Genomic DNA, 26226 nt, shown 5'->3' on the forward strand with positions numbered 1-26226 from the left:
GGAGCGAAGCGTAGTGCGACTGCTCGCTCCAAACCGGAACCATGGGAACATTATTTTGATTGAGTTTCTATTTCCCAAATTAACTCAAAGGATATCAGAATATCGATTTTACAACAGTTGCTAAATTAATCAACCTCTTGTCTCATGTCTGAACGTCGCATAATCCGGGAATCTGCACGGACCCGGGTCCCACCAATGAGTTTACCATACCAATCTTAGTTGATTATTTATTTACTAGCAAGCTAAAATGATGATAAAAATACACATACACAAAACACAGTATAGCTATTGATTAGGACTTAGTATAACGGGCCAACACACTATGGCGAGTGTTACCCAAAATGGGGATTTAAAAAAGAGAGAAACCAAGAAAGTACACGAGAGAAATATACATTTGGTTCATTTGTCAGCCATGCTTATTTAAACCTAGCCTTGCCCCGAACTGCCGCTCTTATGGGTCAGAATATAATGATGTAATTACGTGTTGGAGGTCTCAGGTGGGAAGCTCCGCATGTGTCGTTTAGGCTTCTCAATGACGCACTTCTCCGGCGCAACTCTCTGGTTGTCCTCACGATGTCAGTGTCCTTCTTGGCTTAGGGGTCTGATCCCTCGCCTTTGATCTGAAAGGGGTCTTCTGAGGACAGACAGCTCTGTAGCTCAGAGCTCACAGTTTTGGACTCGAACGGTGTAGATACCACGATTCAATGGAGAGTGGAGGCTGGGTGGTTCGGCTTGAATTCACCCGCTTAGACACAGCTACTCGTCCGTAGCTCGTGTAGAAAAAGATTTCTTTGTCTTCAACCTTGTGTTTCGTTTTGGGGTTCGTTGACTTTGTTAGACCTTCGCTGCAGCTTGGGGTCAATTAGTCTGATATGTTAATTCTTCACTCTCCTGTCTTATACCCTCGGGTCAGAAGTGGGCGTAACCGCCTTTAGGGAAATTCTCTGGGCGGACCAAGTTAAGGGGCAAGGCCTAGATTTGACTAAAATCCTATTTTAGACACTACCTTCACATCTCATCTTTACCAAAACATTCTCTTTGATTTGGATATTTTCCACACAACGTACAATGTATAAACATCAGGCATATACTGGGAAAACTCTTAAAGGTACAATGTTTTCATAATAACGTCATCTCTTAACCTTTAATAACAATACAAAAGTTACATACATTTTCATATTCCACCTCTCGTCATGACCACCATTGTGGCTGACGGAAACCATTGTTCCAAAGTCCCTTTATTGCATGTTTAATGTTCTGAGGCCAGTTCTCCATTGTGAGGACAAAGGAATTTCTCTGTGGCCTAAGGTTTATTATGGGCGTGAGGGGTCATAAAACCCCCACATCTTCAGACCCCTAGATCTCTCCTCCTCTGTTGGGGGTTTGGGAGATAATCTGTAGGGTGGTGGTCTCCTGTACCCTGACCTGATCAGGACAGTCATGACAGTCCCCCTCTGGTAGGTTCAACTTGGAATGATTCTGCATGTTGCAACCCACCATAAGAATGACCATCGGATGTCCTGGTCTGTGGATCATCAGAGCAGCCCCCCCCCCCCTTTGGTGGTTCACCCTGGTAGGCTTTCCGCAAGCTGTGGATCACCACCAGAATGGACCTAGGAGGTCTGGCAGTGGCTCTGTGTTCCGGCCCGTCGTCCGGTTATCCCGGCTAGTGGACCTAGTCAGTAACTTGGCAGACGTTAATAATGCACAACACTCAGGCAATACATCATTACATTTCCTCCCCAAACGAGCGGTGTCTTGGCTCTAAGGCTTCCTAAGTGTCAAAGGTAATGAAACGAAAAATTGGAATAAAAACATAAAAGTATACAAAATATGTCTACCACACCTTAATCATCTAATATGGACTATGTTCTATATATGTCCAAGGTCTAGGCTAAATAGCTCTATCATGGCATTGTCTCTAATGTCATGTCTAGGGTGATCCTACTTGCAGGTGGGTAGTTAAGGCACTTGCAAAAACTTGGCCCCTGAAGGCCAAAGCTTACATCAGGGACATTACTGGACTGACCTAGCGAGTTCGGGAGAGGAGGCTGGGACTGGGCCCTGTAAGAGGGTTTCCGGATCCATTGCCAACTTTCCAAAAATCGGGATCGCTTCCGTCCCACGGGTGATCCTAGTATAAGACCTCTTTAGGTCTTCCATTGCACGTGTGTGCCTGTGTACGTAGTATGTGCACACGCCAAGGGAAATGAGACCAAGGATCATGGTAACAGTCAGGATACTGTCCGGCACCGTCCAAGAGCGGGCGACAGACCAATCTTTTGGTCTGTAGTCAGTCGGGTCGACTAACAGTGCCTCATCCAGTACGATAAGATCAACAGTCATGGGTCCCTCGTACTGGATTTGGTATTGAATGGCTTGTGGTAACTCAAGGGAACGTTTAGCAAAAGCCTCCGGCATTTCAATCTCTGTGTCTATCCGGTCGTCGGGAAGGTGGTATAGAGCGAGGTCGTCTACGTGAATAATCGCCCCCTCTGGTACCGTAACAAAAACAGTCTGGTTGGGGAGGTTCAATTGGGTGATGGAGTCATGGCGTTCGTAAGTCATAGTGGCGGACGCGAACGGTGTGTTGACCAACCATCGGTTCCCTACCACCTCCACTTGTGTGGTGGTGGCCCCATCCCTGGCTGTTAGTTTGGCTCTACAGCGTTCTTCGCTGGTGATAGCTTTAATACCACAAAGACGTTTGGTGTTATCCCTGACAAATGGTTTGCTAGGACAAAGGTAGTGGACATCTTTGGTTAGAGTACACATTAGCAGGTTAGGGGTGAGATAGAAATCTGGGTTGTTTTCCTGGTAAGCTACAACTGGGGGCGTGGCAATCTTTACGTGGGTACTGTCGCGCCAAAATCCTACATTGAGAACCGTTTTCAATCTATAGATATTCTCCAGTTCAACAACCGGCAGCGTCAGTAGAAAACCCACTTCATTACGATCAACATCAACGTGTATTGGGATGGTCGACCCCAGACTATAGGCCAAATGTGACTGTAACGGCCTTATCGTGGTTGAAGTAGCTGAGGTCAATATGTCGTGCACCATTGAGAGGGGCACTAGATATGAGGGGATTCGATTCATGGCCAAGTGGTCCATAGAAGAGCTAACTTCACGGAGAAAATCCTCCAGTAACAATCGAACCAATTGGACATGGGCATAGTCATGGTTCATGACCTCTGCTAGCTTTCCTACAGACAGGATAGTTTTGTTCAGGAGAGTAGCGTGTGTGTTGACCACCAGAATAGTGTCCTGGAGAGACTTTCCCACATGTTGCAACCTAAGGGCCTGTGCCTTCATCTGCTGCTGGATAAGTGGCATCTCTTCAGTAATCTCCCTAACATTCCTCTTGACTGTGGCTAGACTGACTGCGTTGACGGCAGTGGTACCTAGGGCAAATAGTGACCCTACGGCTGCCCCTATCGATAGTAGCACCCCGATGAATCGTTTTTCTCGCCTGGGCTCAGCTAGTTCTGACTGGGTTATTGTGAACTTTTGGAGTTGGGCCAACATATGGGCAGTGTCTAGCTGGGCGTGCTTAATTGCCTGGCTGGTCCAGTCAGCCCCGGCCCAACTCAAATGCGCCGCAGGTGGAATGTGTTGGCGGTACACATTCTCTGCATCTAGGCGGACATATACCCTCTGCGTGTGTACTCTGCAGTTAGTTATGAGGAGTCCTGGATCGTCGCGGAGAACGATTCCCGTAGGGGGTCCGTTCGTGATTACGTCTGCTGGGTTGGTTTTGACCAGGGCGCAGAGTGTCAGGATCATCCAAAGGAACTCCATCCTACAGAAACGCATAATCAGAGATTGTTGGATTATTTCAGTTATTTGTGTTCGTAAACAAAAATTGTTTTGACAACTATTTTTCTGTTTTTCTTATTTTTAATCAGTACAGCGCAGGACGATATCACTAGTGACAACAGATGTATATCTGGTAGCTGGGAAGAGAATAAAATATGTTAGGTGCAACGTACTGGTCTCCTGGAAGGGATCAGCTGAGGGTACTTAAGAATTTTCTTAGTACCTCTGGTTTTGCTAGGTTTTTATCTATTCGGTGCTGGCTAGCACCCCTTCTATTCCCATGGGGGGAGTGTACAACTTGATTTGGTTCCGGTGGACCTACTTTAATGTGGCGTTTTGTCAACCTTTGCTGATTTTGATCTGGTAAGCTACAGGTGATAGCTTCACCACAATCTCGTGTGGCCCCGTCCAGTGGGGCAGGAACTTTGTTGCGATGCCCGCGGGTTTGGTGTATATGTAGTACCACACCTTATCTCCGACCTCGAACACCTGGTGTGAGGCTTTTTTGTCGTAATAGGTCTTGTCACCTTCTGCACTTCTTTCCAATTGTCCTTGAGCGTACGCAAAGGTAGTCTGGAGATGGTTCCGCAAGTCGGTCACGTATTGATGAGCCATGTAGGCGGTGGCTGCGGCGACATCTCCCGGTTGGTACAGGAGATGCAGTGGAAGGGTCATTTGCCGGCCCATCATCATCTCAAAGGGTGTCATTCCCGTAGACCTGTTGCATGTGGCTCTGATTGCCATCAGTACCAATGGGAGTTTGAGGTCCCAATCTTTGTGGTTGGCTGCCACATATTTCCTCAAGATTCTGACAATTGATTGGTTGCTCCTTTCTACCCCCCCGAGCTCCTAGGGTGGTACGCGATGTGGAGTTTAGCTTTGACTCCCAGGAGTTTCCACAGTTCGGTCATTACAGCTGCCGAAAAGTGGGTTCCTCTGTCGCTGTCCACGGTTTCTCCTGGCAGGCCGAAACGACTGAAAACGTGGTTTAGCAAAAGAACGGCAGTGGTTTCCGCTGTGTCATTGGTCGCCGGCAGGCACTCCACCCACTTTGTGAATGCGCAAGTCACTGTGAGGAGGTACTTGTTGCCTCTGGCCGACCTGGCAACTGGGCCGACCCAGTCGATCTGGATCGAGCTCCAGGGGTAAGACACACCCTTGCGTTGCAGGGGTGCTCTGTGAAGTGGCTTGGTGGGTTGAAACTGGCAGCAAACTAGACACCCCCTCACGTATCGTGCCACGTCTTGTTCCATGTGAGGCCAGTGGGCCACCTGTCGCAATGTTTCACATGTAGCCTTGACCCCCCTATGGCCTCCGCATGGCTCGTCGTGGGCATGAGCTATCATTATCCCCCTCTGTGTTTTAGGAACCACCCACCTTCGAGCGGTGTCGGTTTCTGAAACATACACCAATAGGTCATCTACAAGTGTGAAGTGCTGTTTAGTTGCGTACAGCGAACGCAAGTCGTGTGAACCTGCCAAAGCCAGTTCGGACACTGGGTGGTTGACAGGATCCGACAGGAATGCCATCAAAGTGGCGAGGGACTCATCTTGGTGTTGCATTGCTACCAGGTCGCCATTCATGAATGAATGCGTTAGCAACACATTATGTTCGTGCGAAGACGTTTTCCGTGGTGCTACATGGCTACGCGTTACCGCAGACACCATAGCTTCCTCAGTGGGTTTCTCGTCTCGAGCATCAAACACCCAAGGGGTGCCGTGAATTGCACCAGATTTCGCCATGCTGTCAGCATGGTCGTTGCCAAGTTTGTCACGACCAGGTGATTTGGAGTGTCCCTTGACTTTCTTCCAATACACCTGTATGTCGTGTTTGGTGATGAGGTCATCACAAGCTAGAATGAGCTCTTTGTTTTTCACCTCTTTACCACTTGAAGTAGTCATGTGCTTTTGTTTCCAAAATGGCAAGTGGCATAAGAAGGTGAGTCTCGCGTAGTTTGAGTCAGTGCAGATCGCCAGTTCTGCCAATTCATGTTTTACCGCTGTTTGCAGGGTGATCAGCACGCCAGCCACTTCTGCAAACTGGCTGGTCTTGTTGCCAAGCTGAAATTGAAGTGGTTTGCACGGAATGTCGTTGTGCCCTACCAATCCCACCCCAGCTTGCAAGTGGTCTAGATGGCGGTAAGAACAGCCATCTACAAATGCCATCGGCATGTCGAGACACACGTTCTCTTCGAAATAGTGATGGTTCGAAGGCAATGGCGGAGCGATGTCACGCGGGGGTGGTCCGGAGTCGGTTTCATCGTCACCACAGTGTTGACACACCGCCAAAGCACTGCCCAAAGGCAGGTTTTTTGCTTTTGCGTAGTTGATTACTACATCATGGCTCTGCAGCGTCATGAGCCAAGCCGCTATCCTGCTGTTGTGTACAGCACCCTCACGGATTCGTTGGCTTTTCAGAAAAGTCACAGGCTGGTGACATGTTTCTATGATCACCTTTTGTCCGCCGACATAACTGGTGAAGTGTTTGATTGCCCAGACTGTCGACAGCAGCGCTTTTTCGCAGTCTGAGTATTTGTGTTCGGCGGGGTTGAGTGTTTTGCTCGCGTAAGCAACCACACGTTTGTCTTGGTCGTATTTTTGGTACAACCCAGCACTAAGGCAGTGCTCTGAGAAACCGACTTCCAAAAAGAATGTCTTGTCTTTGTTGAGGTATACCAGGCAGGGTGCCTCGCAAAGCAGGTTTTTCAAGGAAGCCACCGCTTCGTTGTGAGTGGCATCCCAAACGAATGGCGTGTCTTTCTGAAGAAGGTGAGTCAACGGTTTTGACAAGTCGGCATAGTTTTCGATGAATTGACGGGAGTAATTACATACTCCCAAGAAGCTGCGCACCTCGTGAAGGTTTGTAGGTGTTTTGATGTTGCGGATTCTTGGATTCTGTTAGACTGTGGCAGGATGCCCTCGGCACCCACCAGAAGCCCAACGTAGTTTACCTTGGTCCTGCACCATTGTCCTTTCATGATGGCCAACTTAGCCCCTGCAGTCCCGAGTTGGGTGAGAACGTGTCAATTTCATTGAGGTGATGTGACCAAGTCTCACTTCTCATGAGAACGTCGTCCACGTAAATTATCGTCCCCCTAGAGGCTGCGTCTGGCATCGCCTTGTGCAGGAAGATGTTGAACTCTGAGGGGGAGTTCGCATACCCGAATGGGCAACGATTGAACGTGAAGAGCTTGTTCGAGAAAGAGAAAGCCAACTTGTGTTGGTCACGCGGGTCGACTGTCATGGTCCAGAAACCATTTGCCACGTCGACGGTGGAGAAGTACTTGGCGTTTGCCACCTTTGGCAACTCTTGGTCGAGCTGTGTCATTGGCCAACGAGACAACGGAACCCGTTTGTTGAGTTGTCTATAGTCAATGGTAAGACGCCATTTACCTGTTGGTTTCAGAACGGGCCACACAGGAGCGCTGTACGTACTGTTACATTCCCTGATTATCCGTTTAGCTAATAAGGAATCGATAATCTCTTGTACTGCTGCGTATGCTGTGAGCGGGATTTTGTATTGTCTAACAAACGTAGGAGTTGCTCCGGGTGGCGTAGGAATACGCACCACATGGATACCCGTAACCCCGCAATCCAGCGAGTCTGTCGACCAGATCTCACTGTGTTTATTAAACAATTCTCTCAACTGATGGCGTTCAGTGTCATTGACAAGAGCATCAGCCTCCGACAGTAGTTGTATTACCTGTGCATGGAAACCAGGATATGGTTCGGCGACATTGTACAGGTCTTCATCGGGTGGTGACGGCATGTCACTTTTGGAAGAGTCATCGGTTGTTACCTCACAAGAGTGTACTTCGCATGCAGGAGGAGACGCAATATCATCCTCCGTGACGATGGAGTATATTAACAGGTTGCTGTCAGGATCGACATCCAGCCGGAACGCCGATGTGTCGTCCAGTGGCAATACGGGAGTTAGTGCTATTGCTTTTGACTGACAAGTAAACAGTGTACCTCCCTCGCCATCTAGGTCTAGGGAGGACGGAAGAGGCCCAATCACGGGAACAACTAGTTCAAAATCATGGAAGGCGTAATTGATCAATGTTCCTAGCTGAGTGTGCCGAGGAATGGAAATATCCGCTTGAGTCAGATTTTGTACCAGGAGGTAAGTGGATCTAGCGGTTAGTTCCAACAGTGGGTTGCCATTGATAGTTAGCCCCAAGTCGAATAGTTTTGGAGAGGGTTGGAAGAACGCAGTGGTGCCTTCCATCCGGTATCCGGGAGCCAGGTTCAGTCTTACAGAAACCTCTGTGGTTCTTGCCGGTATCAACATGGCGGACTCAGTTATCGCCTTGCAAGCTTCAGGAATAGTCTGCCCGGAAGCCATTCGCACCGGGTCGAAAGACAAGGCATGTTGGTTTGGCTGCGCCAAAGACCAAAGAACTTGGTGTATGGTATCAAGTTTAACACCCAATCTTACCAAGATGTCCGCTCCCACATAGACTGTATGTGGGAGGTCCGCGACAACCAGTAGGTAGTGGGATAATTCCTTGGTTCCAATGCGGATCGATAGCGCACACACCCCTATTGCGGTGAGTGTTGTCTGGGGAGTTGTTCCCAGTGGAAATCTAAACGTTTTCGGCACAAGGGGATGGCAGTTAGCTGTTTTTCGAAATTTCGTTGAACATTTCCAAACTGATTGCGGATTTTTCTGACCAGGTGGCCAGACTGGTATCCTCAGCCATAGTGCCGTTCAGGCCCACGCCCCCTATCAGAGGAGGGCGGTAAGTGTCGGCTGGTGAATCACCCAAGCCACACAAGAAAACCTCATGTTCGGTTAAGTTCCGAGTCGAACTCACATTGTCATTTGCCACAAATGGCGGGCTCATGGCCAAGTTCACCGGGTTTGCGTCAGATGCTGACGTCGGACCCACGTCGTTGCACAATGTATGGCAGGTAGCCTTGGAAGAATGCGGCGAAGTCAACGGAGTTGGCATAGGTATTTGTGACCAGATTTGATTGGTTTTCCAATCCATTAGTGGTACCAAACGGTCAATTAAATCACTCCCAATCAGCATCCGTTCGATTTCGATGCTAGTCACATACACGGGGTGTATCAGTGACACGCTTTCGAAGTTGAGTTTAAGTAGGAGACGTTTGGTTAGGGGCGAGGTAGCTTGAGTGAAACCTTGAAGATTCGTATCGCAATGTTCCGTTTTCAACCAACGTTTTGTTGGGTCCACTGCCCTTTTTAGTTCATCCAGCAAGGTTTCGGATATGAGGGAAATTGTCGAACCCGAATCTATCAGAGCGTGACAGGTCACACAGTCCTCCAGGACTGTTCTAAGGTATGGCCTGTTCGAGTTGGTTTTTCTCGTCATATCCCCAACAAAATGGAGTGGGTTGGGAGAACGGAGCGGTTTGTAATCTGCGTCGATTTCAAGACAGATAAGTCACCTACGTGACCCCGTGGGTCCTCTATCGGAATGGGAGAGGAATCATCTGTTGCAAAGCTGCTTATCTCGTGCATCTCCACCTCCGTGTCAAAGTCTGTAGACAAAACCTGCGGGCTTGTGTCTAGAACGGGCGGTACCTGGACAGGGATTTGAGTGGGGGCGGGGGTAATGGAAATGTTTGCGTCCTCTTGAATTCCATGAATTTCGGCGGACTCGGTTTCCAACGATTTTACGCCTAGTCATGAGGACTTATCCTTGTCCTCTTTCTCAAATTTCTTACGATGCAGTACATCTTTTATCAGAGCTTCTATATCATTTCGGTTAGCGTTTAAATCATTGTTGAACACTTTGTTGCCCTTGTTACGCTTGTTACCCTTGTGTCCTGACCCTTTGTGAGAGTTAGGCGGAGGGGCATGTCGGCTGGGTTGATCTCTACGGGACCTGTTAGATTGGGGACGTTCATCGTAGCTATTGTTACGGCGGTGGTTGTTGGGGTGGTGGTTACTTGGTAGCCACCCCCTTTGATTGTCATCTTTTACCGCATATGTCCCTGATGCAGCCCCTTCTTATTCGAGTGATGGTTCCCGCCTAAGCTCGAAAGTCGAGGTGTCCGGGCTCTTAGCCCGGCTTGCTTTTGATGCTTCAAAAGCGGTGCTTGCCAGCTCTCGGAGCGTCGAAATTGGCAACCCGACGTGGGCAGTAGGGCCCAAGTAGTTAATGAAGTTGGGAGACATGTTTGACAGAAAAAGTTGTTTGAACGGTAATAGGTCTTCCATTCCTGTTTCAGTGAGCATGCCAAAGTAAGCTGAACGAAGCCGGTGGTAGTAGGCTTGTGGGTGTTCATTTCGAGCTTGTCTGATATTGTTAGCCAACGAACTATCGTGTTTGCGAGTCGCAGAACCACTGAATTCTATTTTCAAAACCGTGGCAAGTTTAGCATAGTCGTTTTGCACGTGTTGCTCTTGTAGACGGATGAACCGTGTCACGTGTCTGTTGGATGTTCGCTTCAAAAGATAGAGCCTGTCTGCATTCATAGCGTTTGGGTAGCCATCCAAGGCGTCCTCTATGTCTGCTAAGAATGTCTCAGTGTCGTTTGGCTTTCCCGGAACGGGGTCGAAGAGGCGGAAGTTTTTGACGATTTTGTCAAGGCGATCCTTGCCAAGTGCGCGGGGAGCATCTGCACTCTCCCGTGGAGAATTGTGGGCCGAGAGGCCAAGAGGAAAAGTCAAGCTGTGGTTGTGTTGGCGAGGAGGCCCCAATTCACTGTGGGCCGAATGGCCAAGAGAAAGAGGCTGAAATCTCCTGTCATCTACATTCCCTCGTTCTCTTAGCTCCGGATGTGAGCTAGGTTGCTTGGTTTGGTTGTCCCGCGATAGCGCGTGACTGTTCTGGAGTTCCTCCAGATGATACCTAAGGGTGGTGTTATGCTGCATCGCAGAGTCCACCTGGGAGTTGAGGGTGTTTATTTTCGACACGTAGGTGTCGCCCTTGCTTCGCTCGGCCTCATACTTATCTGTCATGGTTTGCAGGGAGAGGTCGCGAGTGTGGAGTGAGAGATCCAGTGATGAGATGTCCTCCTTTTGTTTAGAGGTCACATTTTCCAACTTTCTCACCTGGTCTTTCTCATCCTTCATTAAATCAGCGACTTCAATGAGTTCTGCTGTTTTGTCCTCCAACTTGGTCATTGTGTTCATTAACTGATAGTCTTTGGTCTGCAGCTTTTGGAATAGAGCATTATTGCTTTGAGTGGTTTCATTCACAACTGCTTGCAGGGCATCAATTTGCTCGCCCCGTTTTCTAGCTAGCTCGTCCGATTCATCTAGTTTCGCGTGGACTTCATCGTATTTAGTTTTGGCTAAACCGAGTTGTTCTTTTAGAATACGGGCTTGGTCAAGAGTTTGTTTGCGTTCTTTGTTATAAGTGTTAGACAGATCTTCCAATTTATCTGTTCTCACACACAGTTCCTCGGCTAGCAGTAGCTTATCTTTTTCGGCTTTCGATGCCAGCTCCTTGGTTCTCTCCACCTGTACCCTGAACTCCCCCGCTTCCTGCTCGTGCCTCTGCTGGGCACTGAGGTACTGGTGCACTGTCCATCTCTGCTGGTGGGCATAGTTGAGGGCTAAACTGGAGAGAACCTTCACAAGGCCTCCGCCTGATGGTCTATTTTGAAGAGCGTCTGTCGCAATGTCTGCATTTTTCTCGCTTATGGCATTGAAATCTAACATTTCCAGCCCCTCGGCATAGTTAGGATTTGCATTGTTGCTGAGGTCCGCGATCAATCTTTCCGTGGGTGAAGGTCCACTGATTAGAGGGGAAATGGGTGGAAACCCATCTGATGGATTGCTCATTATTATGATTGTCAGTTATTTCAATTTACGTAATGTTTGGGTTTTTTAGTTGGAGGCTGCAAACACGATTTAACTCAGTTTGTAAACGTCAATGAATCATCAAGACTGGGTCAGTAATGTGAGTTAGTTATTACTGAACTTGCCAAAACAGGTTTAATTGATTAAATCGATTTTAATGATAAATCTAACCTGTATAGGCTATTTGGGAATTTTTATTTTAATTCACCTGAAAGAGTTGCTATCTCTAAGTTAACGTTGAGAAGTTTAACTATGTCTCATTGGTTAGAACACATTAGTTTGCGTATTATTCCAATAACCAACCTGGACAGGTAGTGTAGCAATTTAATGTATATTCAATTGAACGAGACAATGATATCCAATCAGTTGAGACTGGTTAGATATCGTACAGTATAACCTGAATTATTTAAAAATAATTACTGGTGATTCTTCACCACCGGAGGTCACTGTTAACACAAGCTAAAATCGACAGCGTACCAGTGAAAATAGAATTTTACAATACTGTTAAAAAGTCTACCTAAACACCATTAAGCTGGTAAAACAGCTTTAATCTATTAATCAATTTGAATGATTAGTCAACCCTGTATAGGCTAAAGGAATTAGCTTTAATTAACCTGAAGTAGTTGCTATATCTAAGTTAACGTTGAAAAGTTTAACTATGTCTCATTGGTTAGAACACATTAGTTTGCGTATTATTCCAATAACCAACCTGGACAGGTAGTGTAGCAATTTAATGTATATTAAATTGAACGAGACAATGATATCCAATCAGTTGAGACTGGTTAGATATCGTACAGCATAACCTGAATTATTTAAAAATAATTACTGGTGATTCTTCACCACCGGAGGTCACTGTTAACACAAGCTAAAATCGACAGGGTACCAGTGAAAATAGAATTTTACAATACTGTTAAAAAGTCTACCTAAACACCATTAAGCTGGTAAAACAGCTTTAATCTATTAATCACTTTGAATGATTAGTCAACCCCGTATAGGCTAAAGGAATTAGCTTTAATTAACCTGAAATAGTTGCTATATCTAAGTTAACGTGGAACAGTTTAACCATGTCTCATTGGTTATGGCACATTCGTGTGTGTATTATTCCCATAACCAACCTGGAAAGGTAGTGTATCAATTTAATGTATGTATAAAATTGAACAAGACAATGATATCTAATCAGTTAAGACTGGCTTGATATCCTACAGCGTAACCTGACTTATTTCATGAAAAATGACTGGCGATTCTTCGCCAGAGGTTACGGATAGCCCAAGCTGAGATCTCACAGGATTCCCGTCTAACGCGGGAATTCACTATGAACAAAAAGGAAAACAAAAATGGCTGCTCCCCTTTGTTAGCTTAGCATCTGGCGCAATGCTTAGCTTTCCTTGCACGGGGTTTCCCCCTCGCCGCACAAGGGAAGTTCCCTCCAACGTCTCACGTTCAACCCTTAACCTCTTCCCGTTACCAAACGCGAGAGGTAGAGAGATAATAACTTCGCTTCGGTCAAACGAATAGATCTACTCTAATTTCTGTAATGGCTGGCTCATATGTCCTCTGCTCTAGGAATTACTTATGACCGAGTCAGATCACTCCTGAAAGCGATCGACAGAAATAACACTACGTTAGGCCCAACTAGTATTATTTCTCAGAATGCCTACATCGGCTGGTACATATGTCCTAGCTCGTAGCATTCAGTAGACCCCCCTTCACACTGGCTTTGGTCAGATATACAACAGGGGTCGTTCTCTTCCGACCAGTATCTGGGTGAAATGGAACGACACACACACTTCTCTCCCGCACTAGTCCTGCCTATAGCTATTAATGGAATGTATATATCTTGCTACACAATTGATATGGACTCACCCAACAGTGCGGCCTAGTCCTATCTTAGACTCCTCACAGGGGGCCCCATATGTCGTGACGTTGTATTAGTTAATGTGACGACTGTTGCTCATCGAATGATTAACGGTTTATAATTGCGTGATTAAATGAATTAAGCAATGAATCAAGCAATTATTAACTCATTAACCTGGGGCACCATGGGAACATTATTTTGATTGAGTTTCTATTTCCCAAATTAACTCAAAGGATATCAGAATATCGATTTTACAACAGTCGCTAAATTAATCAACCTCTTGTCTCATGTCTGAACGTCGCATAATCCGGGAATCTGCACGGACCCGGGTCCCACCAATGAGTTTACCATACCAATCTTAGTTGATTATTTATTTACTAGCAAGCTAAAATGATGATAAAAATACACATACACAAAACACATTATAGCTATTGATTAGGACTTAGTATAACGGGCCAACACACTATGGCGAGTGTTACCCAAAATGGGGATTTAAAAGAGAGAGAAACCAAGAAAGTACACAAGAGAAATATACATTTGGTTCATTTGTCAGCCATGCTTATTTAAACCTAGCCTTGCCCCGAACTTCCGCTCTTATGGGTCAGAATATGATGTAATTACGTGTTGGAGGTCTCAGGTGGGAAGCTCCGCATGTGTCGTTTAGGCTTCTCAATGACGCACTTCTCCGGCGCAACTCTCTGGTTGTCCTCACGATGTCAGTGTCCTTCTTGGCTTAGGGGTCTGATCCCTCGCCCTTGATCTGAAAGGGGTCTTCTGAGGACAGACAGCTCTGTAGCTCAGAGCTCACAGCTTCGGACTCGAACGGTGTAGATACCACGATTCAATGGAGAGTGGAGGCTGGGTGGTTCGGCTTGAATTCACCCGCTTAGACACAGCTACTCGTCCGTAGCTCGTGTAGAAAAATATTTCTTTGTCTTCAACCTTGTGTTTCGTTTTGGGGTTCGTTGACTTTGTTAGACCTTCGCTGCAGCTTGGGGTCAATTAGTCTGATATGTTAATTCTTCACTCTCCTGTCTTATACCCTCAGGTCAGAAGTGGGCGTAACCGCCTTTAGGGCAATTCTCTGGGCGGACCAAGTTAAGGGGCAAGGCCTAGATTTGACTAAAATCCTATTTTAGACACTACCTTCACATCTCATCTTTACCAAAACATTCTCTTTGATTTGGATATTTTCCACACAACGTACAATGTATAAACATCAGGCATATACTGGGAAAACTCTTAAAGGTACAATGTTTTCATAATAACGTCATCTCTTAACCTTTAATAACAATACAAAAGTTACATACATTTTCATATTCCACCTCTCGTCATGACCACCATTGTGGCTGACGGAAACCATTGTTCCAAAGTCCCTTTATTGCATGTTTAATGTTCTGAGGCCAGTTCTCCATTGTGAGGACAAAGGAATTTCTCTGTGGCCTAAAGTTTATTATGGGCGTGAGGGGTCATTAAACCCCCACATCTTCAGACCCCTAGATCTCTCCTCCTCTGTTGGGGGTTTGGGAGATAATCTGTAGGGTGGTGGTCTCCTGTACCCTGACCTGATCAGGACAGTCATGACATTTGTTTATCCCATATGTATCTCTGTGTGGTTGTTTTTGTCGCACTGCTTTGCTTTATCTTGGCCAGGTCGCAGTTGTAAATGAGAACTTGTTCTCAACTGGCCTAACTGGTTAAATAAAGGTGAAATAAAAAAAATAAGAACAAGTACATTTTTCTAAACCAAGTATTGTTGGTGAAATCATCTAACTACATAGTATGAGAACTCAGACCTTAAATGGATCCATTTAAGTTCCAATGATGAAGCCGGCAAGGCACTAGGAGGGAAGCTTAGCTAGGATACATGGAACTCATTCACAAACATTGACACAAATGAACACATGTGCCTGCTGTAGTCGACTGCCTGTTTGGCCAAAGACTCATGACACGGGATGAAATTGTATACGCATTCAATGCTCTGCTTTTATGTAAAAAAATGTAATTCTGTGTTGTCGGACAATCTCTTGTCTACCATGCAGTAGCACTCAAATTTGGACACCCCTACTCATTCAAGAGTTTTCTTTATTTTTACTATTTTCTACATTGTAGAATAATGGTGAAGACATCAGAACTATGAAATAACACATATGTGACCCGATTCAGGGAACTAGGCGTATGTCGCAAGTCACGACGTCACAGGAGAGCCGTTTGAACGTAAAAATCTAAATGCGTTTTTTGGCAGAAATTCCTTCTCGAACATGTGAACTTTCATGTGCCTTAATAACAAACATGTATGCCATCTGTAAATACCAATACAATTGTTAAATTACGAGCCTTGCTGGTTAAGCCACAGTAAAAGTAAGCAAACTTCTCACTAGCCATGATTGTTTGAGATAATGAGTGGGCTGGACATGCCGAGAGAGGAGTTCGGATTGGTCTGCCATATTGAAGTCGTCTGTCTATTTGAGTTCGTCAGTCTGTGTTAGTAATCCTGTCGAACGCTGCTTTAAAAAAAAATTGTATAGTGGAGCTGCATAAGTGTTTCTCTCCGTTTTCTGGAGGATCAACATTTGAAATCAGTGTAATTAGAGTATGATAGCTAAAGAGATGGAGAAAACACCTGTCTCCGGATAACATCTTCAAACCGTGCAACCATGGTATGGCATTCCTGACAGGGAGACCGTCCATGATGCATGTTTATAGTCTAGCATTAGCTAGCTACATTTTCAGATATGACACATTTGTAATTTTGACAAAGTGGTTTCATTTCAAGCTAAAGTGTACAGTTAGCTGGCTGGTTCCCTAGCTGACGTTATTATTTGTTTCCCAGAGCCATTTGCTTTTCTAGTTAGAGCCTAATGTTAGCTAGCTAACATTGGACCTGGTTGGTTAGCTCCCAGCACTGTGGCATTGTTGCCACTTTGTTCATTGTTGTTTATCTAGCTAACGTTAGCTGGCTAGCTCGTTAGCTAACGTTACGTGACGTGTGTACAACACCCGTTGAATATGGCCGATGTCAGTAAACGTCTGCAAGAAAGCATCATGAAATTGTTTCCAGCAGAATTGGTTAGGCTGTTTTCATGTTATCCAGAGGTAAACAAATCATCGTGAACGATGCTGAATGGGTGTAGACAAAGAAGAGCTCTAAACTACATACCAAAACATTCAAAAGTGATTTTCTCAAAAGTGAGATTAAAAGTTAATCAACTGTCATGATATACACCATTTTGAAGCTCTGAGTCTCTACTTTTAGCAGATGTAAAAAAAAAACACAATTTCACATTTTACTACATAAGATCGAATCCAGGTGGTGAGTCACATATGGAATCATGTAGTAACCAAAACAAGTGTTAAAAAAATCAAAATATATTTTATATTTGAAATTCTTCAAAGTAGCCACCCTTTGCACTGGGTGAGCTTAATAATCAAGTGCACCTTTTATTTCACGCTAATTAATATCCTGCCAGGGGCTTTTGCAGGTGCAACCTCAGTGGTCCGGTAGAAGTGTGATATGCAAAAATATATTTTAGATTTTTCAAAGTAGCCACCCTTTTCCTTGATGACAGCTTTGCACACTCTTGGCATTCTCTCAACCAGCTTCATGACGTAGTCACTTGGAATGCATTTCAATTAACAGGTGTGCCTTGTAAAAAGTTTATTTGTGGAATTTCTTTCCTTCTCAATGCGTCAGTTGTGTTGTGACAAGGTAGGGGTGGTATATAGAAGATAGCCCTATTTGGTAAAAGACCAAGTCCATATTATAGTGAGAACCATTCAAATAAGCAAAGGGAAACGACAGTCAGGAACATTTCAAGAACTGAAAGTTTCTTCAAGTGCATCAAGAGCTATGATGAAACTGGCTCTCATGAGGACCACCACAGGAAAGGAAGACCCAGAGTTACCTCTGCGGAAGAGGATAAGTTCATGAGAGTTACCAGACTCAAAAATTGCAGCCCAAATAAGTGCTTCACAGAGGTCAAGTAACAGACAGATCTCAACATCAACTGTTCAGAGGAGACTGCGTGAATCAGGCCTTCATGGTCGAATTGCTGCAAAGAAACCACTACCCAAAGAAACCAATAAGAAGAGACTTGCTTGGGCCAAGAAACACGAGCAATGGACATTAGACCGGTGCAAATCTGTCCTATGGTCTGATGAGTAAAAATTTGAGATTTGTGGTTCCAACCGCCGTGTCTTTGTGAGACGCAGAGTAGGTGAACGGATGATCTCCGCATGTCTGGTAACCACCATGAAGCATGGAGGACGAGGTGTGATGGTGTGGGGCTGCTTTGCTGGTCACACGGTCTGTGATTTATTTAGAATTCAAGGCACGCTGGCTACCACAACATTCTGTAGCTATACGCCATCGCATCTGGTTTGCGCCTAGTGGGACAATCATTTGTTTTTCAATAGGACAATGACCCAACACACCTCCAGGCTGTGTAAGGTCTATTTGACCAAGAAGGAGAGTGATGGAGTGCTGCATCAGATGACCTGGCCTCCACAATCACCCGACCTCAACCCAATTGAGATGGTTTGGCATGAGTTGGACCATAGAGTGAAGGAAAAGCAGCCAACAAGTGCTCAGCAAATGTTGGAACTCCTTCAAGACTGTTGGAAAAGCATTCCAGGTGAAGCTGGTTGAGAGAATGCCAAGAGTGTGCAAAGCTGTCATCAAGGCAAAGTGAGGCTACTTTGAAAAATCTAAAATATATTTTTGCATATCACACTTCTACCGGACCACTGAGGTTGCACATGCAAAAGCCCCTGGCAGGATATTAATTAGCATGAAATAAAAGGTGCACTTGATTAAGCTCACCCAGTGCAATGGGTAGGTAGAGTTCACTCTTTAAAACCATTGGATTTGTCCATGATGCGCAAACCCTCCAGCACACCAGCTGAATGAAATCAAGCGCACCTAATCTCAATTGGGAAATTGGACCAATGGAAATGATGTTCAGTGGCTTGCAGATGTACCTAATTAACCAGCCAGATTAGAAGGGTCTAGGATTCCTTTGTAAGGCACAGCAAGAAAGACAATCAGATACAATATCAGGGATCTCCTGGTAAGGCTTCTGGCTACCATTAGTTCTGAATACTGAGGTTTTGATGAGAAAAATGGCTGTGAGTTTTGAAATGTCTTTGAGGTAAGTTGTATGGCTCTAGTTTGTTTCCCTTGTCTTCCATGTTTTACAGGTAGCTGTATTTAACTGACTAGGATGTTTTTCTTTTTCTTTAGAATTTCTTGGATTTGTTGCCTGCTAATTGGAGGGATAACCTGTTATCCTCCACCTAAAGGTGTGTTTTGTTCTACACATTTAATTCAGTAAAAATAACACTGTATAAATCCCAGAACTTCAAATGCTGGCATTTTACGATTTGTAACTTTCTTTTATTTCGTAGGTAACTATAGATATATTCCCCCAAATAAATTAAAAGGAACCACGACTGGCCCAAATACTTTAGGTGGAGCAACTGGATCCCGTACCTCAGCAGCAGAAGCAGCCACCCACAATGCCTCAGCAAGTGCCACGACTGGCCCAAATACTTTAGGTGAAGCAACTGGATCCCGTACCGCAGAAGCAGCCACCCACAATGCCTCAGCAAGCGCCACGACTGGCCCAAATACTTTAGGTGAAGCAACTGGCCACAGTGCCTCGGCAGCGGCCCCCCGTAATGCCTCGGCAGCGGAAGCGGCCACCCATAATGCCTCGGCAAGTGTGGTAACTGGCCCAAATACCTTAGGTGAATCACCTGGCCACAATGCTTCATCAGGTGTCACGGCGTGCCCAAATACCATGGGTGAAGCATCTGACTCCCGTGCCTCAGCAGCAGCAGCAACCTGAAATGCCTCAGCAAGCGTCACAGCTGGGCCAAATACCTTAGGTGAAGCAACTGGCCACGGTTTCTCGGAAACAACTGGCCACAGTGCCTCGGCAGCGGAAGCTACTGGCCACAGTGCCTCGCAAGCGGCCCCCCATAATGCAGCGGAAGCGGCCACCCATAATGCCTCAGCAAGTGTGCTAACTGGCCCAAATACCTTAGGTGAAGCAACTGGCCACAATGCTTCATCAGGCGTCACGGCTGGCCCAAATACCTTGGGTGAAGCATCCGACTCTCGTGCCTCAACAGCAACCCGAAATGCCTCAGCAAGCGTCACGGCTGGGCCAAATACCTTAGGTAAAGCAACTGGCCACGGTTCCTCGGCAGCAGAAGCAACTGGCCACAGTGCCACCCACAATGCCTCGGCAAGTGTGGCAACTGGCCCAAATACTTTAGGTGAAGCACCTGGCCACAATGCTTCATCAGGTGTCACGGCTGGCCCAAATACCTTGGGTGAAGCAACTGGCCACGGAGCCTCGGCAGCAGAAGCAACTGGCCACAGTGCCACCCACAATGCCTCGGAAAGCGTGGCAACTGGCCCAAATACCTTAGGTGAAGCACCTGGCCACAATGCTTCATCAGGTGTCACGGCTGGCCCAAATACCTTGGGTGAAGCATCCGACTCCCGTGCCTCAGCAGAAGCAGCCACCCACAATGCCTCAGCAAGCGTCACGGCTGGCCCAAATACCTTATGTGAAGCAACCGGCCACAGTGCCTCAAGTGCGGAATCTGGTTCAAATGCCTCGGCAGAAGCGACAGGCGCCCTTGCCTCGGCAGAAGCGACAGGCGCCCTTGCCTCGGCAGAAGCGACAGGCGCCCTTGCCTCGGCAGAAGCGACAGGCGCCCTTGCCTCGGCAGAAGCGACAGGCGCCCTTGCCTCGGCAGAAGCGACAGGCGCCCTTGCCTCGGCAGAAGCGACAGGCGCCCTTGCCTCGGCAGAAGCGACAGGCGCCCTTGCCTCGGCAGAAGCGACAGGCGCCCTTGCCTCGGCAGAAGCGACAGGCGCCCTTGCCTCGGCAGAAGCGACAGGCGCCCTTGCCTCGGCAGAAGCACAGCCTTGAACAGGAGGGCCAACTCCTCAAGCAACATGGATTTTAGCAGCAGTGATGTTTCTCAGGATTTTGTGTCTGATGGTGACAATGAAGGCACCTAATGTGTCAGCTCCAGCAGCGTTCAAGGCAGCATCGTTGAACAGTCAGTTCTCATCCCAATATAGTTACAAATCGTTTATGAGAATGGCAGAACTGTCTACTCCCAATCCTGCCACACCACTGGGGAGGTTATACCTTTTTGATAGCGGAGAAGCATATCCCCACCTGCTAAAAACTCACAACCTGTTAAAGGAACCCCACCACAAGGGAACGGCTACTGGGATGCAATGTATAACTTTTACACATCTGAACTTTGCGTTCTGATTTTGAAATCCTTTGTACTAATCATCTATCAACAGAATTGTAAATGTAGATTCATCCTTTGGATGACAATTCTGAGTTGTTGCTGACACTTTCTTTAAGCTTCCACTGTATGCTTTTGCGACGGCCAGGGAGTTGCTGCTGCTCATGCTACCCTGCATTACTTGTAAAACAATAAAATATTGTACCTTTAAAAGTGCCTCCTTGTGTTTTTGAAATATTGTGTGTTTAATGTCTACCTTTGGCTTGCTGGTTGAGAACAGTGTTGGTTGCCAGTGCAATTTGTAGTAAAAGGGAATGTGGTTCACAGTTCCTAATCTTTTGGATTTCAAATGTATAATTTCTTTGCTGCTGGTTGACAAATCCCAAGATTGGCTCTACATTAAAGCCACTGAACCACGTTTACATGGATACTGAAGTATTTATTTTGTGTTGACATGTAAAGATCAAATCCTGTTTTACAAAAACCTGAAAGCTTGTACCCTGGAGATGGGCTACTATGGCATGTAAACATCTTAATTCTGTGTTTTGTAGTATGCACAGGCTCCGTTTCGCATTTCATGGTTGTCTGACTCTGTCAAACAAATCAATTTAAAGTTGGCTACCTGCTCAGTTTGATCCACCATAACTGAGTTTAATGGCTACTTTCACCCCTAATTTGGACAAGTTTCTGCTTACTTACATTAGGTAGGCCATTTGTCAACTATAGTTTAATACATGCAACTTGTTGCCCCATAAGACTAAAGTAGTGCTCACAAATGTCTTACGTTGATAGACTGAATGCATTACTAATCTTAACAGGTAAAATGATTGAAGGCGCAGGTAGCATGCTAGAACACATTGGTCCTGTGCCAAATGTCATTTTGACAGATGAGGAAATGGAAAGCTGAGAATGGTAACTTCAGTTAGTCTTGGGTGTGTATTTTATGTGGTTGAAATGCTGTCTGTTAGCAAAAGTGTCAAAGATTACACATGCATTCGCATTTACCCTGAGACGCTGATAGAAATATTTATCAACTCCTGTTCCCAAGACAATTTAAAGATACATTTTTATCATTTCACTGCAAATGAAGTTAAAATAAACTCAAAAGAAACGTCCTCTCGCTGTCACCTGTTTTTATTTTCAGCAAACTTAACTTGTAAATATTTGTATGAACATGAGAACAGACATAAACTGAACGAGTTCCACAGACATGACGAACAGAAATGGAATTTTGTGTCCCTGAACAAAGGGGATTCAAAAGTAATAGTATCTGGTGTGGCCACCTGCTGCATTAAAACCTCTCTAGGGTAGGGGGCAGTATTTTCACGTCCGGATAAAAAACGTACCGATTTAAACTGGTTACAACTCTTTTCCAGAAATGAGAATATGCATATAATTGGTAGATTTGGATAGAAAACACTCTAAAGTTTATAAAACTGTTTGAATGGTGTCTGTGAGTATAACAGAACTCATATGGCAGGCCAAAACCTGAGAAGATTCCACACAGGAAGTGCCCTCTCTGACCATTTCTTGTGCTTCTGTGGCATCTCTGTCGAAAATACAGGATCTCTGCTGTAACGTGACAATTTCTAAGGCTCCCATAGGCTCTCTGAAGGTGCCAGAAAGTGGAATGAGATCTCTGCTGTCTCTGGGCTAGGTACAGGAGCACTGTTTGTGAGTGGTCAGGCTGGTGGCTCAGAGACAGGAGATGCGTGGCCCCGAGAAGTGGCCATGTTTTTCTTTCAGCCTTTGAACGAAAACAACGTTGCCCGGTTGGAATATTATCGCTATTTTACGGTAATTTTAAACAGCGTTTGACATGCTTCGAAGAACGGTAATGGAATATTTTGACATTTTTTGTCACGACATGCATCCGCGCATCACCGTTCGGATAGGGACCTGAACGCACGGACAAAACGGAGGATATTTGAACATAACTATGGATTATTTTGAACCAAAACAACATTTGTGGTTGAAGTAGAAGTCCTGGGAGTGCATTCTGACGAAGAAGAGCAAAGGTAATCCAATTTTTCTTATAGTAATTCTGAGTTTAGTGAACGCCAAACTTGGTGGGTGTCAAATTAGCTAGCCCGTGATGGCGAGCTATCTACTCAGAATATTGCAAAATGTGCTTTTGCCAAAAAGCTATTTTAAAATCTTACATAAAGGAGTTCTGTATCTATAATTCTTTAAATAATTGTTATGTATTTTGTAAACGATTATCAAGAGTAATTTAGTCAATTCCCCGGAAGTTTTCGGTGTGTTTGCTAGTTCTGAACATCACATGCTAATGTAAAAAGCTGGTTTTTGATATAAATATGAACTTGATTGAACAAAACATGCATGTATTGTATAACATAATGTCCTAGGAGTGTCATCTGATGAAGATCATCAAAGGGTAGTGCTGCATTTAGCTGTGGTTTGGGTTTATGTGACATATATGCTTGCTTGAAAAATGGCTGTGATTATTTCTGGCTGGGTACTCTCCTAACATAATCTAATGTTTTGCTTTCGTTGTAAAGCCTTTTTGAAATCGGACAATGTGGTTAGATTAACGAGAGTCTTGTCTTTTAAATGGTGTAAAATAGTCATATGTTTGAGAAATTGAAGTTATAGCATTTTTAAGGTTTTTCGTATTTCGCGCCACTCGATTCCACTGGCTGTTGACTAGGTGGGATTTCGTCCCACATACCCGAGAGAGGTTAAGTACTGCAGTGACTCTCCTCCTCATGGACTGCACCAGATTTGCCAGTTCTTGCTGTGAGATGTTACCCCACTCTTCCACCAAGGCACCTGCAAGTTCCCGGACACTTCTAGGGGGAATGACCCTAGCCCTCACCCTCGGATCCAACATGTGCCAGACGTGCTCAATGGGATTGAGATCCGGGCTCTTTGCCTGCCATGACAGAACACTGACATTCCTGTCTTGCAGGAAATCACGAACAGAACGAGCAGTATGGCTGGTGGCATTGTCATGCTGGAGGGTCATGTCAGGATGAGCCTTCAGGAAGGTTACCACATAAGGGAGGAGGATGTCTTCCCTGTAACACACAGCGCTGAGATTGCCTGCAGTGACAAGCTCAGTCCGATGATGCTGTGACACACCGCCCCAGACCATGACGGACCCTCCACCTACAAATCGATCCCGCTCCAGAGTACAGGCCTCGGTGTAACACTCATTCCTTCAAGGATAAACGCAAATCCCACCATCACCCCTGGTGAGACAAAACCGCGACTCGTCAGTGAAGAGCACTTTTTGCCAGTCCTGTCTGGTCCAGCGAAGCTGGGATTGTGCCCATAGGCAACGTTGTTGCCGGTGATGTCTGGTGAGGACCTGCCTTACAACAGGCCTACAAGCCCTCAGTCCAGCCTCTCTCAGCCTATTGCGGACAGTCTGAGCACTGATGGAGGGATTGTGCGTTCCTGGTTTTAATTATCTTTTTTTTTATTTCACCTTTATTTAACCAGGTAAGCTAGTTGACAACAAGTTCTCATTTACAACTGCGACCTGGCCAAGATAAAGCAAAGCAGTGCGACACAAACAACAACACAGAGATACACATGAAATAAACAATCATACAGTCAATAACACAATAGAACAAAAAGAAAGTCTATATACAGTGTGTGCAAATGGCGTGGTGAGGTAAGGCAATAAATAGTCCATAGTAGCGAAGTAATTACAGTTTAGCAAATTAACACTGGAGTGATAGATGAGCAGATGATGATGTGCAAGTAGAAATACTGTGTGCAAAAGACAGAAAAGTAAATAAAAACAATATGGGGATGCGGTAGGTAGATTGGGTGGCCTATTTACATATGGGCTATGTACACCTGCAGCGATCGGTTAGTTGCTCAGATAGCTGATGTTTAAAGTTAGTGAGGGAAATATAGGTCTCCAGCTTCAGTGATTTTTGCAATTCGTTCCAGTCATTGGCAGCAGATAACTGGAAGGAAAGGCGGACAAAGGAGGTGTTGGCTTTGGGGACGACCAGTGAGATATACCTGCTGGAGCATGTGCTACGGGTGGGTGTTGTTATCGTGACCATTGAGCTGAGATAAGGCGGTGCTTTACCTAGCATAGACTTATAGATGACCTGGAACCAGTGGGTCGGGCGACGAATATGTAGCGAGGGCCAGCCGACTAGAGCATACAGGTCGCAGTGGTGGGTGGTATAAGGGGCTTTGGTGACAAAACGGATGGCACTGTGATAGACTGCATCCTGTTTGCTGAGTAGAGTATTGGAAGCTATTTTGTAAATGGCATCGCCGAAGTCGAGGATCGGCATGATAGTCAGTTTTATGAGGGTATGTTTGGCGGCGTGAGTGAAGGAGGCTTTGTTGCGAAATAGGAAGCCGATTCTAGATTTAATTTTGGATTGGAGATGTTTAATATGAGTCTGTGTCAGGACTTCTGCCGAAGTCGGTTCCTCTCCTTGTTCGGGTGGCGTTCGGTGGTCGACCTCACCGGTCTTCTAGCCATCGTCGATCTATTTTTCATGTTCCATTTGTTTTGTCTGGTTGTCGCACTCACCTGCTTTCAATTCCCTAATTACATGTTGTATATGTCCCCTCTGTTTCCCCCTCTGTTTCCCCCCCCTCTGTTTTCCTTGTCGGGAAATGTTTATTGTAAGTACGTGTGCTTTATGTGACTGGTGCAATACGGGTTTTGTGCCCATGTGTTTTGTTATTTTTGTATGCCGGTAGTTATGTACATTAAACGGCTCCGGCTATTTACCAAGTTCTGCTCTCCTGCGTTTGACTTCCATGCCACCAGTTACGCACCCCTGACAGAATTCCCGACCCCAATGGTCGACGAGATTTTCAGGGACCTGCACAGGCAGGGTGTAGTGGTGTATATCGATGACATTCTGGTATACTCCGCTACTCGCGCCGAGCATGTGTGTTTGGTGCGCAAGGTACTTGGACGACTGTTGGAGTATGACCTGTACGCCAAGGCTGAGAAATGCCTGTTCTTTCAGCAAGCCATCACCTTCCTAGGGTACCAGCCTTGTTAAAACTATACCGTGGCATCACATCTTTGTATTATTAGCCTTTCATGTTCAGTCATATAACCAGACTATACCTACAGACAGTTAATGTACTGTCACATGCCTATTTTGATATCTATTTCCCATACCTCTTTCTTTCTCTTTGTCGTTCGTTCGCTCTCTCTCATTTCCTTTTTCTCCTTTCTCTCTCTCTCTCACACAGCAGTGGGTCTGTACCAGTCAGAGGTGAAGGGGCACATCCTGCTCTTCATCAACAGGGGGAGTGGTGACTATGAAGTGCTCAAGGACCGGCTAGTTCAGGAGCTCTGGCCCCAGAATTCGTTGAAAAGGTGAGAGCAGCTACTGGACCTGAAAAGAGCGACTCACCAAAACCTATATATATATATATATATATATATATATATATATATATATATATATATATATATATATACACAGTATCTCACAAAAGTGAGTACACCCCTCACATTTTTGTAAATATTT

The 26226-nt window shown here is 45.6% G+C and overlaps 1 long non-coding RNA gene across 1 annotated transcript; it reads left to right on the forward strand.

Moving 5' to 3' along the window:
* Positions 1-18449: 18449 nt before the first annotated feature.
* LOC106593622 (uncharacterized) lies at positions 18450-20174 on the forward strand. Its single transcript, XR_014381652.1, has 3 exons — positions 18450-18603; positions 18696-18754; positions 18860-20174. It is a non-coding gene; the product is annotated as an uncharacterized LOC106593622 (long non-coding RNA).
* Positions 20175-26226: the final 6052 nt, after the last annotated feature.

Source organism: Salmo salar, chromosome 02 (assembly GCF_965601325.2).
Source record: "Salmo salar chromosome 02, fSalSal1, whole genome shotgun sequence".
Lineage (NCBI taxonomy): Eukaryota > Metazoa > Chordata > Actinopteri > Salmoniformes > Salmonidae > Salmo > Salmo salar.